Raw genomic sequence first — 6,482 nt, forward strand, 5'->3', positions numbered from 1 at the left:
GCCTCATGAAGTCATCATTCTGACGATAATTTTTGGTGAAGGTTTAAAGCCAAAATACGGTACTGTCTATTTTTTTCCAGTAAATAGGTAGATAGCCAATAAATAAAAATTGCTTGACATTGGATATAGCAGTTATCAAATCAAGCTTGTCTACTATGTTTTTGAAAATGACCAACTATTCCCTACATCTTGTCAATCTGATTGTGACCTATAAAGTAGACTGTAATTTCTTAGGAAACTTATTTTCGGAGTTAGACTAATAATCAAAGTGTTTTTGTATTTATTAACATATTTTGTTGGTTTGTTCAATATGACAATTATCAGTGGAGAGGTTTCAGAGTTCATAAAGGTGTACTGCTTTGTTTGCATTTAAATTTATACGTCATTGTTGCCAGTGGTCTAGCCTTCGTTACGTATAGCCAATCATTCATCTAGAAAGAGGGAAGAAATGCTGTCATAAGTTACGTAACGAGTGCGTTCGAAACCTTTTCTCTGAGTAAGTTGGCCCGTATTAAAAAAAAAAGAAACTTTTACATTATAAGTACCAAATGTATTCAACCTACGCAATGCAGAATACAGTCAAAATTTATGTGTAGATATAATGTGTATTCTGAATAAGCGTTATATTTATGAAATACATAGGTAAAATGTTATTGCGAAAAATCCGTGTTACAGAGGCCCCGAATCTCATAGTAGTTATGTTATAATGTTAAAACTGAGAATTAAATAGAAATAGAATTAACCTGACCGATATTACCATCTGTAAAGCACTGTACAATCTGTAGAATCAAGATGGAAAAATGCCAGAGGATCAAAGACTTTCAATAATATTTCCTGCGACCGTTTTATGAAGATATAAAACTTGTCAGGACAAAACGTAACCCTTCACTGAAGGTAATCCAACTGAAATGCAGACGGTTGATGTTTTATCGCTTATACTACATTTACCACAAAACGATAAAACACTGAAATGAAGCGAAATCCACCTCCTTTACTTACAAAGCTCCAACACTGCTATGCAAAACAGTATATAACAGAACAGTATTTATATTCGTGGCAACTCGGGGTAAAGAACCCCCCAAAAAGTGCTTAATGGCCATTTCTTGTAAGAGGGCGACTGAAAGAAATCTGAAAAAGGGGGAAAGTAATGAGGCGCTAAAAACGTTTTTAAACTGCGGAAACTTTGGACGTTTCTGAGTGGGATTTATGCAAGGCCTTGGATTTATGCTACAAAAATCCTCAGCGTCAGAAGGATTAAAAGATATTGCAGTTCTTGGCGCAAATGGAGGGGAGCTGTCTACTTGTAAGCCAGGTATTAAAGGCATAACTCTCTCTCTCCCTCTCTCTCTCTCTCTCTCTCTCTCTCTCTCTCTCTCTCTCTCTCTCTCACACACACACACACAGACACACACGCACATAATGTTTTTTATAAACGTTTTCAAAAAGAGAAGAACTTAAATTACTCCTGACTATAACGTGAAAAATCCCACAGGAATCACCACAGTCTCTATCTTATAATGACGAGAAATACCTGGAGGAGAGTTCGCCTTTCATAAATTATGAACTCGGCGAACAAATGGTGTCAACTTCACAACTTCTTTACCTGAAAAATGTTAAAAGTGCTGAAGGCGCACAGCAAAAAATAAATAAAAAAAAATAAATAAAAAAATAAAGGCCTTCTTACAAAAAACGAAACCGTCTACATTTTTTATGGATTTTTTTTTTGGTTATCTTTATTAGGATATGTGGCAACGTAGTAACCTAAGTATTAATTAATCATTCAACTGTAAGAAAAATCTGAAGTTTTATATGCACCCTGTGGTAGAGGTGTAAGAATACTACCACCGTAGGTCCTGCGTGTCGTAAAAGGCGACTAAAAGGACAGCTGCTGCCTTACAGTCTTACTCATTTAGTAAAAGGTTAGGCCCACTGCCAATATCTGTGGAAACTGCTGCTGCAGGTGGACCTTTTAGTCAAAGGCGAGGCCCACCGTGGTTGATGGGCAGCAAAGACATGCGGTCGTAAAAAAAACCCTTAGCTAAACTATAAACCAATCCTGATGTTGTAAGGAAAGGCGCATCAGGCAACCGACCCCTTAATGTAGGGATAACGGTGGGAAAGAAGAAGAAGAAGCAATCAGAAATATTTATGGCGTTCTAAGTATGTTCCGTAAAGGAGTAATAATAATAATTATAACAATAATATTGCAGTTACAATAATGGAGGCATAGATCACTGTTGATAATATTATTCGTCTCTGTCCTGGAAGAGGGAGTAGCATGAATAGAAACCATCGTTATCACCGAAACATTTGAGAACTCATTTGTCTAACGATCGTTTCCTCTTACTACCTCTTCACAGACAGTAAGACAGACAGCTAAATGGAAAGAGAGAGAGAGAGAGAGAGAGAGAGAGAGAGAGAGAGAGAGAGAGAGAGAGAGAGAGAGAGAGAGAGAGAGAGCTTGGGAACAACTCTTCCAAAATATCTTTAATTGAAACCGGAAAGTCAATCATTATGTTAAGCGGACCTTCGGTCTGGCCTTATATAGTTGTATATTTCTGATTTAAAGGCTTTTCCTATTTCAAAGCTACAAAATATGGCAATGAATCTTTTAAAAATCTGTAAACTTCATCTTTCTTTTAATTTCAGACTCATTCTTCTCTTCATTCCCGTCTTTCCTAACTTTTTCTCTCCGCAAAATTCCTCCCATTACTGGTTCCTATTCCTGTGCCGTTCCCAGAAGCGTCTCAACGTCTGCTGATGAGTGTTTTTATTTTGCTGCAAAATACTTGACAAAGAATGACGCTGCAAAATGTTATCCTGTTTGATACTCCGGGAATCAGCCTCGTCTCAAGTTTCTTTGTTAAGCCACAAAAGGCGACGGATTATTTTATTTGATGAAGAGTAAAGACAAATGAAAAGAAAACAAATATGAGAAAAGGTTTAAAAACAGGAGTAAACGGCAGAACGTTTCCCTAAAACCAGGATAACTTCAATGATTATGCAAAACGGAACAAGAAGAAGAGAATTCCTATCAATTCGGATTATTGATCAGATCACATAAGAGGGCTGTGCCTTCCAGCAATCAATTATTGTTGTGGAACTGAATGGAGATACCAGCATTCCATCAAATGAACATCTGCAAATATTCAGTGTCCAAATCCCAAAGGATGACGATGTTCGCTGAAGGTGAAGCAGTGACGAAGGACTTTGGTATGAGGTGTAGGAGAGATCGTATGATAGAATTACTATATTCATTTGTGTTTCCAGGGATTGCTTTCTATTAAGTCATGCGGGACCTTCAGTTACTCGAACAATTGATGAAACTACCAAATGAGGAGAGGAAAATTATCATAAAAGAACTGCATATTAATTTAAACAAGAAAAAAAAAAGCAAAACATCTAGACATCTGAGGGACATGCGTTTGGCTGTTATCATTAATCATATCACCCACTTTGACAAAAGTCTGTAAGGAGCCGATTACAACTCCCACAATTAATCACAGCGTTGATGAAACTCTCATTCGTTACAATAAAATTATGGCCATGATCTTTCGAAAACAAACTTCGCTGCATTCTCGAGACCAGACTCCACCTTGATTCAACACTTCAAACCCTAGACTGTACTATTCGCTTTCAAGTCCTGGTACTGAGGGACCTCCTCGCGGCTTTGTATCCGAGACAGCGTTCTGCCGTGTCTGTCGCCTTGCTAACTTTGGTCTAGATAATATGCAGTCAGGCGACTGCTGTCAATGCTATAGACAAGCCAACAGAGAGAGAGAGAGAGAGAGAGAGAGAGAGAGAGAGAGAGAAGGCAAAGAAAAAACGTATGAGAACGTTTGTTTTTTCCCTTTCTGCAATGCTTCTCTTTATGACTCGGGAGAAAAAAGAAAAGATTTGAAAGATGAGGCGTCATGGAAATGAGTCTCACCAGAGAGATTCTTTCGTTTCGTGGTGTTGATGTTGCTTCAAGAATTTCATTTGGAATTCGTGAGGATAGAGATGATATTAATACTTACTATTTCATGTTACTGCTTTACAATTACCATGACACATATGTTAGGTATTTCACTTCACCAGAGAATTTAGACACCAACTTCGAAACTGCGGTAGGCTGATTATAATGGATAAACTGAATCCTTTGGAATTGTGGTCCCTGGAATAATGGTAGACGAATTGAGTCCTTCCTTTAACCGTAAGAAGGGGCAGAGGAACCGTATCTGTTTTCCGTTTTATAATAAAAAAACGAAAACAAAGAGTAAAGGAAAACTGTCACTTGGAATATTCAGCTCAGCACCAAGAGACAGAACTGTGTACCTGTGGAGGATTTAAATTTCGGTGGGTCCAAGAGACAAAAATCTGAATTCATGAATACTGGGTTCGTGTTAACAGGAGACCAGGAAGAAAAAAAATGAGAGAGAGAGAGAGAGAGAGAGAGAGAGAGAGAGAGAGAGAGAGAGAGAGAGAGAGATAAATGTTTATCTCTGTTTAAGAAATGCAAAACCTAAGAATGAATCTTAGTATATATAATACGAAGAGTATCTAATATACTTTATCCCCCTGAATAAAAAAAAAGAAGATAGTCTACAGGCTTAATAAACTCCACGTTCGGGTATCAATAAATCATACCATTTTTTTTTCTTATTCCACTTTCAGATTCTTTCTTCTCTGCATTTCTGTCTCCCTTGACCCAAATGCTTTGATAGTGTTCACTTATGCAGTATAAATAACACGGAATGACTTGGATGGCCTCTCCACAGATATTTCTTCCTGTCTTTTAAGTGAATGATGCACTTGCGACACTCACGTGGCTCAGACGTAAAAGAGAACCGAATAACGAATAAAGAAATGAACAGTAAATTGAAAAGACTACAATAGCTTAACGAATGATACAAAACAAAGGAACAAGAGGACAGTCCATATCTCTAATAACACTTTCAGTGAACTACGAGGACAACCCTTAAGTGATCCATCTGTGTGACGCCTCAATGATGTTCGTTGGTGCGGGACGACTGACTTGAGATATCGTGAGTTGAGTTGAATATAGAATTTAGGCCAAAGGCCAAGCACTGGGAACTATGAGGTCAGTCTGTGCTGAAATGGAAATTGACAGTAATAGGTTTGAAAGGTGTAACAGGAGGAATACTTCGCAGTTGCACTTTGAATCAAGTGTTAGGAGAGGGTTGAAAGTAAGATGAAGAAAAAAAATATGAAAGGAGGTACAGTAAAAGGAACGTAAGTGGTTGCAGCTAGGGGCCGGAGGCACGCTGCAATGAACCTCAAGTAATGCCTACAGTGCAGTCCATGAGGTCCACTGACGGCACTACCCCCTTACAGATGACTCGAGATTGCTTGAAACGACTCTGGGATTCTTTTTGTCTTCAGCGTTGACGGACAAATGGCTTAGTGTGGTTTTACTCGAACTGCCATATTGCAGTAATGTATGATATAATATATGAAAGATTACCATTTGATAATTAGCTCTGAATTTCCTTATTCTCTACAAATAGAGTGAACTCGAGAGCAGCCACTGAGAGTCTTTGTAATCTTCCTCGTATTTAGAAATGTTCGTTTATCCGTTATTTGGATCAACACTTGATAGTATTTAACTTTTTATCTCTCAAAAATGCAAAGACAATTCTACCAAATCTCATCTTTATCATATTGTTAACGATGATTTTTTAAACAAATGGCTTATATCGAAAAATTACGACCATCAGCTTTTACAGGCATTAACTCATGCAGAGTAGTATACATAAATACATATACATATATACATACACACACACACACACACATATATATATATATATATATATATATATATATATGTATATATATATATATATATATATATATATATATATATATATATATATATATTATGTATATATGTATGTATGTATGTGTATGTAGAATCTACTGGTAATTTTTATCAGAAACAGATGAAATTGTAATAGTCGCAATGCCCTCCTAACTTCTCCAATTCTTTGCTCATTAGCGTATCCAAAAAAAGAGCAAAGAAATTGAGAAGTTATGAGGACATTGTGGCTATTATAATTTCACACACACACGCACACACACACAAATACTATATATATATATATATATATATATATATATATATATATATATATATATATATATATAATCTAACTTCCCTTTTTTGGATCGTCAGTTCGTGTTTCGACTAAAAGTAATCCCAGTGTTTCCCGTAGATCATTTTGCACGTCCATATGTTACTCCAGAATATTTCATTGGCCAGACATTAGGCGTTTGTGGTCTTTCCAGCGAGTAGGTGGCTTCTCTTTATTAAGGACGTCATAGAAAATGAGATATCTTTCTGAGTGCGTACTCCATGATCCATGATGTCTTTTCATGGTTCCCAAAGTCTACCATTCATAGCAGCTACGCAGAAGAAGTTGCTGATAACGAGAATCAAGGAGAGAGAGATAGAGAGAGAGAGAGAGAGAGATGAATTC

The sequence above is a fragment of the Macrobrachium nipponense genome, chromosome 25, assembly GCF_015104395.2.
Source record: "Macrobrachium nipponense isolate FS-2020 chromosome 25, ASM1510439v2, whole genome shotgun sequence".
NCBI lineage: Eukaryota > Metazoa > Arthropoda > Malacostraca > Decapoda > Palaemonidae > Macrobrachium > Macrobrachium nipponense.